The sequence below is a fragment of the Oncorhynchus nerka genome, linkage group LG24 (assembly GCF_034236695.1).
Source record: "Oncorhynchus nerka isolate Pitt River linkage group LG24, Oner_Uvic_2.0, whole genome shotgun sequence".
NCBI lineage: Eukaryota > Metazoa > Chordata > Actinopteri > Salmoniformes > Salmonidae > Oncorhynchus > Oncorhynchus nerka.
The window spans coordinates 94,556,213-94,569,269 of NC_088419.1; the positions used below are offsets into that span (position 1 = coordinate 94,556,213).

At 48.1% G+C, this 13,057-nt stretch overlaps 1 pseudogene; it reads left to right on the forward strand.

Annotated features, from left to right (window-relative positions):
* The window catches only part of LOC115124405 (sushi, nidogen and EGF-like domain-containing protein 1), a 169,495-nt pseudogene that overhangs the window by 76,008 nt on the left and 80,430 nt on the right, over positions 1–13,057 (forward strand).

The following is a 13,057-nucleotide window of genomic DNA, read 5'->3' on the forward strand; positions in this document are numbered from 1 at the left end:
TGATTGGTTGAATTTAAGCCATATTGCTTGCACCTGTCCATTCCTCTCAGATCTGGTGTTTTAGGGGTTAGTATACGATCTCGTGGATTGGAGCTAGGGGTTAGTATACGATCTCGTGGATAGGAGCTAGGGGTTAGTATACGATCTCGTGGATAGGAGCTAGGGGTTAGTATACGATCTCTTGGATAGATAGGTCAGTTGGTGAACCTTGAACCCAATCACCCTGGAGCTAGGGGTTAGTATACAATCTCTGGATAGGAGCTAGGGGTTAGTATACGATCTCGTGGATAGGAGCTAGGGGTTAGTATACGATCTCGTGGATAGGAGCTAGGGGTTAGTATACGATCTCGTGGATAGGAGCTAGGGGTTAGTATACGATCTCGTGGATAGGAGCTAGGGGTTAGTATACGATCTCGTGGATAGGAGCTAGCGGTTTGTATACGATCTCGTGGATAGGAGCTAGGGGTTAGTATACGATCTCGTGGATAGGAGCTAGGGGTTAGTATACGATCTCGTGGATAGGAGCTAGGGGTTAGTATACGATCTCGTGGATAGGAGCTAGGGGTTAGTATACGATCTCGTGGATAGGAGCTAGGGGTTAGTATACGATCTCGTGGATAGGAGCTAGGGGTTAGTATACGATCTCGTGGATAGGAGCTAGGGGTTAGTATACGATCTCGTGGATAGGAGCTAGGGGTTAGTATACGATCTCGTGGATAGGAGCTAGGGTTTAGTATACGATCTCGTGGATAGGAGCTAGAGGTTAGTATACAATCTCGTGGATAGGAGCTAGGGGTTAGTATACGATCTCGTGGATTGGAGCTAGGGGTTAGTATACGATCTCGTGGATAGGAGCTAGGGGTTAGTATACGATCTCGTGGATAGGCGCTATCGGTTTGTATACGATCTCGTGGAAAGGAGCTAGGGGTTAGTATACGATCTCGTGGATAGGAGCTAGGGGTTAGTATACTATCTTGTGGATAGGAGCTAGGGGTTAGTATACGATCTCTTGGATAGGAGCTAGGGGTTAGTATACGATCTCGTGGATAGGAGCTAGGGGTTAGTATACGATCTCGTGGATAGGAGCTAGGGGTTAGTATACGATCTCCTGGATAGGAGCTAGGGGTTAGTATACGATCTCGTGGATAGGAGCTAGGGGTTAGTATACGATCTCGTGGATAGGAGCTAGGGGTTAGTATACGATCTCGTGGATAGAAGCTAGGGGTTAGTATACGATCTCGTGGATAGGAGCTAGGGGTTAGTATACGATCTCGTGGATAGGAGCTAGGGGTTAGTATACTATCTCGTGGATAGGAGCTAGGGGCTAGTATACGATCTCGTGGATAGGAGCTAGGGGTTAGTATACGATCTCTTGGATAGGAGCTAGGGGTTAGTATACGATCTCGTGGATAGGAGCTAGGGGTTAGTATACGATCTCGTGGATAGGAGCTAGGGGCTAGTATACGATCTCGTGGATAGGAGCTAGGGGTTAGTATACGATCTCGTGGATAGGAGCTAGGGGTTAGTATACGATCTCGTGGATAGGAGCTAGGGGTTAGTATACGATCTCGTGGATAGGAGCTAGGGGTTAGTATACGATCTCGTGGATAGGAGCTAGGGGTTAGTATACGATCTCGTGGATAGGAGCTAGGGGTTAGTATACGATCTCGTGGATTGGAGCTAGGGGTTAGTATACGATCTCGTGGATAGGAGCTAGGGGTTGGTATATGATCTCAAGGATAGGAGCAAGGGTATACTATACGATCTCGTGGATAGGAGCTAGGGGTTAGTATACGATCTCGTGGATAGGAGCTAGGGGTTAGTATACGATCTCGTGGATAGGAGCTAGGGGTTAGTATACGATCTCGTGGATAGGAGCTAGGGGTTAGTATACGATCTCCTGGATAGGAGCTAGGGGTTAGTATACGATCTCGTGGATAGGAGCTAGGGGTTAGTATACGATCTCGTGGATAGGAGCTAGGGGTTAGTATACGATCTCGTGGATAGGAGCTAGGGGTTAGTATACGATCTCGTGGATAGGAGCTAGGGGTTAGTATACGATCTCGTGGATAGGAGCTAGGGGTTAGTATACGATCTCGTGGATAGGAGCTAGGGGTTAGTATACTATCTTGTGGATAGGAGCTAGGGGTTATCTCTTGGATAGGAGCTAGATCTCTCGTGGATAGGAGCTAGGGGTTAGTATACGATCTCGTGGATAGGAGCTAGGGGTTAGTATACGATCTCGTGGATAGGAGCTAGGGGTTAGTATACGATCTCGTGGATAGGAGCTAGGGGTTAGTATACGATCTCGTGGATAGGAGCTAGGGGTTAGTATACGATCTCGTGGATAGGAGCTAGGGGTTAGTATACGATCTCGTGGATAGGAGCTAGGGGTTAGTATACGATCTCGTGGATAGGAGCTAGGGGTTAGTATACGATCTCGTGGAGCTAGGGGTTAGTATAGGATAGGAGCTAGGGGCTATATACGATCTCGTGGATAGGAGCTAGGGGTTAGTATACGATCTCGTGGATAGGAGCTAGGGGTTAGTATACGATCTCGTGGATAGGAGCTAGGGTTAGTATACGATCTCGTGGATAGGAGCTAGGGGTTAGTATACGATCTCGTGGATAGGAGCTAGGGGTTAGTATACGATCTCGTGGATAGGAGCTAGGGGTTAGTATACGATCTCGTGGATAGGAGCTAGGGGTTAGTATACGATCTCGTGGATAGGAGCTAGGGGTTAGTATACGATCTCGTGGATAGGAGCTAGGGGTTTAGATCTCGTGGATAGGAGCTATACGATCTCGTGGATAGGAGCTAGGGGTTAGTATACGATCTCGTGGATAGGAGCTAGGGGTTAGTATATGATCTCGTGGATAGGAGCTAGGGGTTACTATACGATCTCGTGGATAGGAGCTAGGGGTTAGTATACGATCTCGTGGATAGGAGCTAGGGGTTAGTATACGATCTCGTGGATAGGAGCTAGGGGTTAGTATACGATCTCGTGGATAGGAGCTAGGGGTTAGTATACGATCTCGTGGATAGGAGCTAGGGGTTAGTATACGATCTCGTGGATAGGAGCTAGGGGTTAGTATACGATCTCGTGGATAGGAGCTAGGGGTTAGTATACGATCTCGTGGATAGGAGCTAGGGGTTAGTATACGATCTCGTGGATAGGAGCTAGGGGTTAGTATACGATCTCGTGGATAGGAGCTAGGGGTTGTATACGATCTCGTGGATAGGAGCTAGGGTTTAGTATACGATCTCGTGGATAGGAGCTAGGTTAGTATACGATCTCGTGGATAGGAGCTAGGGTTAGTATACGATCTCGTGGATAGGAGCTAGGGGTTAGTATACGATCTCGTGGATAGGAGCTAGGGGTTAGTATACGATCTCGTGGATAGGAGCTAGGGGTTAGTATACGATCTCGTGGATAGGAGCTAGGGGTTAGTATACGATCTCGTGGATAGGAGCAAGGGTATAGTATACGATCTCGTGGATAGAAGCTAGGGGTTAGTATACGATCTCGTGGATAGGAGCTAGGGGTTAGTATACGATCTCGTGGATAGGAGCTAGGGTTAGTATACGATCTCGTGGATAGGAGCTAGGGGTTAGTATACGTGGATCTAGGTGGATAGGAGCTAGGGGTTAGTATACGATCTCGTGGATAGGAGCTAGGGGTTAGTATACGATCTCGTGGATAGGAGCTAGGGGTTAGTATACGATCTCGTGGATAGGAGCTAGGGGTTAGTATACGATCTCGTGGATAGGAGCTAGGGGTTAGTATACGATCTCGTGGATAGGAGCTAGGGGTTAGTATACGATCTCGTGGATAGGAGCTAGGGGTTAGTATACGATCTCGTGGATAGGAGCTAGGGGTTAGTATACGATCTCGTGGATAGGAGCTAGGGGTTAGTATACGATCTCGTGGATAGGAGCTAGGGGTTAGTATACGATCTCGTGGATAGGAGCTAGGGGTTAGTATACGATCTCGTGGATAGGAGCTAGGGGTTGTATACGATCTCGTGGATAGGAGCTAGGGGTTAGTATACGATCTCGTGGATAGGAGCTAGGGGTTAGTATACGATCTCGTGGATAGGAGCTAGGGGTTAGTATACGATCTCGTGGATAGGAGCTAGGGGTTAGTATACGATCTCGTGGATAGGAGCTAGGGGTTAGTATACGATCTCGTGGATAGGAGCTAGGGGTTAGTATACGATCTCGTGGATAGGAGCTAGGGGTTAGTATACGATCTCGTGGATAGGAGCTAGGGTTTGTATACGATCTCGTGGATAGGAGCTAGGGGTTAGTATACGATCTCGTGGATAGGAGCAAGGGTATAGTATACGATCTCGTGGATAGAAGCTAGGGGTTAGTATACGATCTCGTGGATAGGAGCTAGGGGTTAGTATACGATCTCGTGGATAGGAGCTAGGGGTTAGTATACGATCTCGTGGATAGGAGCTAGGGGTTAGTATACGATCTCGTGGATAGGAGCTAGGGGTTAGTATACGATCTCGTGGATAGGAGCTAGGGGTTAGTATACGATCTCGTGGATAGGAGCTAGGGGTTAGTATACGATCTCGTGTGGATAGGAGCTAGGGGTTAGTATACGATCTCGTGGATAGGAGCTAGGGGTTAGTATACGATCTCGTGGATAGGAGCTAGGGGTTAGTATACGATCTCGTGGATAGGAGCTAGGGGTTAGTATACGATCTCGTGGATAGGAGCTAGGGGTTAGTATACGATCTCGTGGATAGGAGCTAGGGGTTAGTATACGATCTCGTGGATAGGAGCTAGGGGTTAGTATACGATCTCGTGGATAGGAGCTAGGGGTTAGTATACGATCTCGTGGATAGGAGCTAGGGGTTAGTATACGATCTCGTGGATAGGAGCTAGGGGTTAGTATACGATCTCGTGGATAGGAGCTAGGGGTTAGTATACGATCTCTTGGATAGGAGCTAGGGGTTAGTATACGATCTCGTGGATAGGAGCTAGGGGTTAGTATACGATCTCGTGGATAGGAGCTAGGGGTTAGTATACGATCTCGTGGATAGGAGCTAGGGGTTAGTATACGATCTCGTGGATAGGAGCTAGGGGTTAGTATACGATCTCGTGGATAGGAGCTAGGGGTTAGTATACGATCTCGTGGATAGGAGCTAGGGGTTAGTATACGATCTCGTGGATAGGAGCTAGGGGCTAGTATACGATCTCGTGGATAGGAGCTAGGGGTTAGTATACGATCTCGTGGATAGGAGCTAGGGGTTAGTATACGATCTCGTGGATAGGAGCTAGGGGTTAGTATACATCTCGTGGATAGGAGCTAGGGGTTAGTATACGATCTCGTGGATAGGCGCTAGGGGTTAGTATACGATCTCGTGGATAGGAGCTAGGGGTTAGTATACGATCTCGTGGATAGGAGCTAGGGGTTAGTATACGATCTCGTAGATAGGAGCTAGGGGTTAGTATACGATCTCGTGGATAGGAGCTAGGGGTTAGGATACGATCTCGTGGATAGGAGCTAGGGGTTAGTATACGATCTCGTGGATAGGAGCTAGGGGTAAGTATACGATCTCGTGGATAGGAGCTAGGGGTTAGTATACGATCTCGTGGATAGGAGCTAGGGGTTAGTATACGATCTCATGGATAGCAGCTAGGGGTAAGTATACGATCTCGTGGATAGGCGCTATCGGTTTGTATACGATCTCGTGGAAAGGAGCTAGGGGTTAGTATACGATCTCGTGGATAGGAGCTAGGGGTTAGTATACTCTCTCGTGGATAGGAGCTAGGGGTTAGTATACGATCTCTTGGATAGGAGCTAGGGTTAGTATACGATCTCGTGGATAGGAGCTATGGGTTAGTATACGATCTCGTGGATAGGAGCTAGGGGTTAGTATACGATCTCGTGGATAGGAGCTAGAGGTTAGTATACGATCTCGTGGATAGGAGCTAGGGGTTAGTATACGATCTCGTGGATAGGAGCTAGGGGTTAGTATACGATCTCATGGATAGGAGCTAAGGTTTAGTATACTATCTCGTGGATAAGAGCTAGGGGTTAGTATACGATCTCTTGGATAGGAGCTAGGGGTTAGTATACGATCTCGTGGATAGGAGCTAGGGGTTAGTATACGATCTCGTGGATAGGAGCTAGGGGTTAGTATACGATCTCATGGATAGGAGCTAAGGTTTAGTATACTATCTCGTGGATAAGAGCTAGGGGTTAGTATACGATCTCTTGGATAGGAGCTAGGGGTTAGTATACGATCTCGTGGATAGGAGCTAGGGGTTAGTATACGATCTCGTGGATAGGAGCTAGGGGTTAGTATACGATCTCGTGGATAGGAGCTAGGGGTTAGTATACGATCTCGTGGATAGGAGCTAGGGGTTAGTATACGATCTCGTGGATAGGAGCTAGGGGTTAGTATACGATCTCGTGGATAGGAGCTAGGGGTTAGTATACGATCTCGTGGATAGGAGCTAGGGGTTAGTATACGATCTCGTGGATAGGAGCTAGGGGTTAGTATACGATCTCGTGGATAGGAGCTAGGGGTTAGTATACGATCTCGTGGATAGGAGCTAGGGGTTAGTATACGATCTCGTGGATAGGAGCTAGGGGTTAGTATACGATCTCGTGGATAGGAGCTAGGGGTTAGTATACGATCTCGTGGATAGGAGCTAGGGGTTAGTATACGATCTCGTGGATTGGAGCTAGGGGTTAGTATACGATCTCGTGGATAGGAGCTAGGGGTTAGTATACGATCTCGTGGATAGGAGCTAGGGGTTAGTATACGATCTCGTGGATAGGAGCTAGGGGTTAGTATACGATCTCGTGGATAGGAGCTAGGGGTTAGTATACGATCTCGTGGATAGGAGCTAGGGGTTAGTATACGATCTCGTGGATAGTAGCTAGGGGTTAGTATACGATCTCGTGGATAGGAGCTAGGGGTTAGTATACGATCTCGTGGATAGGAGCTAGGGGTTAGTATACGATCTCGTGGATAGGAGCTAGGGGTTAGTATACGATCTCGTGGATAGGAGCTAGGGGTTAGTATACGATCTCTGGATAGGAGCTAGGGTTAGTATACGATCTCGTGGATAGGAGCTAGGGGTTAGTATACGATCTCGTGGATAGGAGCTAGGGGTTAGTATACGATCTCGTGGATAGGAGCTAGGGGTTAGTATACGATCTCGTGGATAGGAGCTAGGGGTTAGTATACGATCTCGTGGATAGGAGCTAGGGGTTAGTATACGATCTCGTGGATAGGAGCTAGGGGCTAGTATACGATCTCGTGGATAGGAGCTAGGGGTTAGTATACGATCTCGTGGATAGGAGCTAGGGGTTAGTATACGATCTCGTGGATAGGAGCTAGGGGTTAGTATACGATCTCGTGGATAGGAGCTAGGGGTTAGTATACGATCTCGTGGATAGGCGCTAGGGGTTAGTATACGATCTCGTGGATAGGAGCTAGGGGTTAGTATACGATCTCGTGGATAGGAGCTAGGGGTTAGTATACGATCTCGTGGATAGGAGCTAGGGGTTAGTATACGATCTCGTGGATAGGAGCTAGGGGTTAGGATACGATCTCGTGGATAGGAGCTAGGGGTTAGTATACGATCTCGTGGATAGGAGCTAGGGGTTAGTATACGATCTCGTGGATAGGAGCTAGGGGTTAGTATACGATCTCGTGGATAGGAGCTAGGGGTTAGTATACGATCTCATGGATAGCAGCTAGGGGTTAGTATACGATCTCGTGGATAGGCGCTATCGGTTTGTATACGATCTCGTGGAAAGGAGCTAGGGGTTAGTATACGATCTCGTGGATAGGAGCTAGGGGTTAGTATACTCTCTCGTGGATAGGAGCTAGGGGTTAGTATACGATCTCTTGGATAGGAGCTAGGGGTTAGTATACGAACTCGTGGATAGGAGCTATGGGTTAGTATACGATCTCGTGGATAGGAGCTAGGGGTTAGTATACGATCTCGTGGATAGGAGCTAGAGGTTAGTATACGATCTCGTGGATAGGAGCTAGGGGTTAGTATACGATCTTGTGGATAGGAGCTAGGGGTTAGTATACGATCTCATGGATAGGAGCTAAGGTTTAGTATACTATCTCGTGGATAAGAGCTAGGGGTTAGTATACGATCTCTTGGATAGGAGCTAGGGGTTAGTATACGATCTCGTGGATAGGAGCTAGGGGTTAGTATACGATCTCGTGGATAGGAGCTAGGGGTTAGTATACGATCTCATGGATAGGAGCTAAGGTTTAGTATACTATCTCGTGGATAAGAGCTAGGGGTTAGTATACGATCTCTTGGATAGGAGCTAGGGGTTAGTATACGATCTCGTGGATAGGAGCTAGGGGTTAGTATACGATCTCGTGGATAGGAGCTAGGGGTTAGTATACGAACTCGTGGATAGGAGCTATGGGTTAGTATACGATCTCGTGGATAGGAGCTAGGGGTTAGTATACGATCTCGTGGATAGGAGCTAGGGGTTAGTATACGATCTCGTGGATAGGAGCTAGGGGTTAGTATACGATCTCGTGGATAGGAGCTAGGGGTTAGTATACGATCTCGTGGATAGGAGCTAGGGGTTAGTATACGATCTCGTGGATAGGAGCTAGGGGTTAGTATACAATCTCGTGGATAGGAGCTAGGGGTTAGTATACGATCTCGTGGATAGGAGCTAGAGGTTAGTATACGATCTCGTGGATAGTAGCTAGGGGTTAGTATACGATCTCGTGGATAGGAGCTAGGGGTTAGTATACGATCTCGTGGATAGGAGCTAGGGGTTAGTATACAATCTCGTGGATAGGAGCTAGGGGTTAGTATACGATCTCGTGGATAGGAGCTAGGGTTTAGTATACGATCTCGTGGATAGGAGCTAGGGGTTAGTATACGATCTCGTGGATAGGAGCTAGGGTTAGTATACGATCTCGTGGATAGGAGCTAGGGGTTAGTATACGATCTCGTGGATAGGAGCTAGGGGTTAGTATACGATCTCGTGGATAGGAGCTAGGGGTTAGTATACGATCTCGTGGATAGGAGCTAGGGGTTAGTATACGATCTCGTGGATAGGAGCTAGGGGTTAGTATACGATCTCGTGGATAGGAGCTAGGGGTTAGTATACGATCTTGGATAGGAGCTAGGGGTTAGTATACGATCTCGTGGATAGGAGCTAGGGGTTAGTATACGATCTCGTGGATAGGAGCTAGGGGTTAGTATACGATCTCGTGGATAGGAGCTAGGGGTTAGTATACGATCTCGTGGATAGGAGCTAGGGGTTAGTATACGATCTCGTGGATAGGAGCTAGGGGTTAGTATACGATCTCGTGGATAGGAGCTAGGGGTTAGTATACGATCTCGTGGATAGGAGCTAGGGGTTAGTATACGATCTCGTGGATAGGAGCTAGGGGTTAGTATACGATCTCGTGGATAGGAGCTAGGGGTTAGTATACGATCTCGTGGATAGGAGCTAGGGGTTAGTATACGATCTCGTGGATAGGAGCTAGGGGTTAGTATACGATCTCGTGGATAGGAGCTAGGGGTTAGTATACGATCTCGTGGATAGGAGCTAGGGGTTAGTATACGATCTCGTGGATAGGAGCTAGGGGTTAGTATACGATCTCGTGGATAGGAGCTAGGGGTTAGTATACGATCTCGTGGATAGGAGCTAGGGGTTAGTATACGATCTCGTGGATAGGAGCTAGGGGTTAGTATACGATCTCGTGGATAGGAGCTAGGGGTTAGTATACGATCTGTGGATAGGAGCTAGGGGTTAGTATACGATCTCGTGGATAGGAGCTAGGGGTTAGTATACGATCTCGTGGATAGGAGCTAGGGGTTAGTATACGATCTCGTGGATAGGAGCTAGGGGTTAGTATACGATCTCGTGGATAGGAGCTAGAGGTTAGTATACGATCTCGTGGATAGGAGCTAGGGGTTAGGATACGATCTCGTGGATAGGAGCTAGGGGTTAGTATACGATCTCGTGGATAGGAGCTAGGGGTTAGTATACGATCTCGTGGATAGGAGCTAGGGGTTAGGATACGATCTCGTGGATAGGAGCTAGGGGTTAGTATACGATCTCGTGGATAGGAGCCAGGGGTTAGTATACGATCTCGTGGATAGGAGCTAGGGGTTAGTATACGATCTCGTGGATAGGAGCTAGGGGTTAGTATACGATCTCGTGGATAGGAGCTAGGGGTTGTTTCTGGACAGGGCTCCATGCCCCTCCTCCTCTCTCCTCTTATCCGGGATGAAGGGGATGGGTACTAGGGGTTGATTTGGGATTTTTGGTCCTACTCCATTCTCGGCCAGGAGAGACAGTCACCTTGTCAAAGCTGCGTTCCACCTGACCTTCCAACTGGATAACATTTTTCCTTTCGGGACATGTGCTTGTAATAGCATACGAGGGCACTGCCAGGTCTCTCTGCTCCTCCTGCCAGGTCTCTCTGCTCCTCCTGCAGGTCTCTCTGTTCCTCCTGCCAGGTCTTTCTGCTCCTCCTGCCAGGTTTCTCTGCTCCTCCTGCCAGCTAGCTCTATAACACTCCTCCTGCCAGGTCTCTCTGCAACGTTCCTCCTGCCAGGTCTCTCTGCAACGTTCCTCCTGCTAGGTCTCTCTGCTCCTCCTGCCAGGTCTCTCTGCTCCTCTTGCCAGGTCTCTCTGCAACACTCCTCCTGCCAGGTCTCTCTGCCACACTCCTCCTGACAGGTCTCTCTGCAACTCTTCTCCTGCCAGGTCTCTCTGCAACACTCCTCCTGCCAGGTCTCTCTGCAACACTCCTCCTGCCAGGTCTCTCTGTAACACTCCTCCTGCCAGGTCTCTCTGCAACACTCCTCCTGCCAGGTCTCTCTGCAACACTCCTCCTGCCAGGTCTCTCTGCAATTCTCCTCCTGCCAGGTCTCCCTGCAACACTCCTCCTGCCAGGTCTCTCTGCAACACTCCTCCTGCCAGGTCTCACTGCAACACTCCTCCTGCCAGGTCTCTCTGCAACACTCCTCCTGCCAGGTCTCTCTGCAACACTCCTCCTGCCAGGTCTCTCTGCAACACTCCTCCTGCCAGGTCTCTCTGCAACACTCCTCCTGGACAATTCTACTAAATCAGCCTTGTATGTGTTGACTGGAGAGTACAGTGACTCTATCTACCCTCATGACTCTCTCTCTCTCTCGCTTTCTCTCTGTATGTTTCTGTGTGTGTGTTTCTGTGTGTGTGCGTGTGTGGTTGTGTGTGTGTGTGGTTGTGTGTGTGTGTGTAGATGTAGAGGAGTGTTCGTCCTACCCCTGTCAGAACGGAGGTACCTGCTCAGACCAGGTTAACGGGTTCACCTGCCAGTGTACACCTGGGTTTACAGGGACAGTCTGCCAAACAGGTACAGTACCCACTCTACCTTCACACCTAACCATCTAACCAACTAACCACCATCTAACCATCTCTAACCATCTAACCATCTAACCACCTAACCATCTCTAACCATCTAAGCACCTCTAACCATCTAACCACCTCTAACCATCTAACCATCTCTAACCATCTAACCACCTCTAACCATCTAACCATCTCTAACCATCTAACCATCTAACCACCTCTAACCACCTCTAACCATCTAACCACCTCTAACCATCTAACCACCTAGCCACCTCTAATCACCTCTAACCATCTAACCACCTCTAACCATCTAACCACCTAACCACCTCTAATCACCTCTAACCATCTAACCACCTAACCACTTCTAATCACCTCTAACCATCTAACCACCTCTAACCATCTAACCACCTAACCACCTAACCATCTAACCACCTAACCCTCTCTACCCATCTAACCACCTAACCACCTCTAACCATCTAACCACCTAACCACCTCTAACCATCTAACCACCTAACCACCTCTAACCATCTAACCACCTAACCACCTCTAACAATCTAACCACCTAACCACCTCTAACCATCTAACCACATAACCACCTCTAACCACCTAACCACCTAACCCTCTCTAACCATCTAACCACCTAACCCTCTCTAACCATCTAACCACCTAACCACCTCTAACCACCTCTAACCATCTAACCACCTAACCATCTAACCACCTAACCACCTCTAACCATCTAACCACCTAACCATCTAACCACCTAACCCTCTCTAACCATCTAACCACCTAACCACCTAACCACCTAACCACCTCTAACCACCTCTAACCATCTAACCACCTCTAACCATCTAACCACCTCTAACCATCTAACCACCTAACCACCTCTAACCACCTAATCACCTAACCACCTCTAACCACCTAACCACCTAACCACCTCTAACCATCTAACCACCTAACCATCTAACCATCTAACCATCTAACCACCTAACCACCTCTAACCACCTAATCACCTAACCACCTAACCACCTCTAACCACCTCTAACCATCTAACCACCTCTAACCATCTAACCACCTAACCATCTAACCATCTAACCATCTAACCACCTCTAACCATCTAACCATCTAACCACCTCTAACCATCTAACCACCTCTAACCATCTAACCACCTAACCACTAACCACCTCTAACCATCTAACCACCTCTAACCATCTAACCATCTAACCACCTCTAACCATCTAACCACCTAACCAACCATCTAACCATCTAACCACCTCTAACCATCTAACCACCTAACCACCTCTAACCACCTAACCACCTAACCATCTAACCACCTCTAACCACCTCTAACCACAACCACCTAACCACCTCTAACCATCTAACCACCTCTAACCACCTCTAACCATCTAACCACTCTAACCAACCACCTCTAACCATCTAACCACCTCTAACCATCTAACCACCTCTAACCATCTAACCACCTAACCAACCATCTAACCACCTCTAACCATCTAACCACCTAACCATCTCTAACCATCTAACCACCTAACCAACCATCTAACCATCTAACCACCTAACCACCTCTAACCATCTAACCACCTCTAACCACTAACCATCTAACCATCTAACCACCTCTAACCACCCAAACCACCACCTAACCATCTAACCATCTAACCACCTCTAACCATCTAACC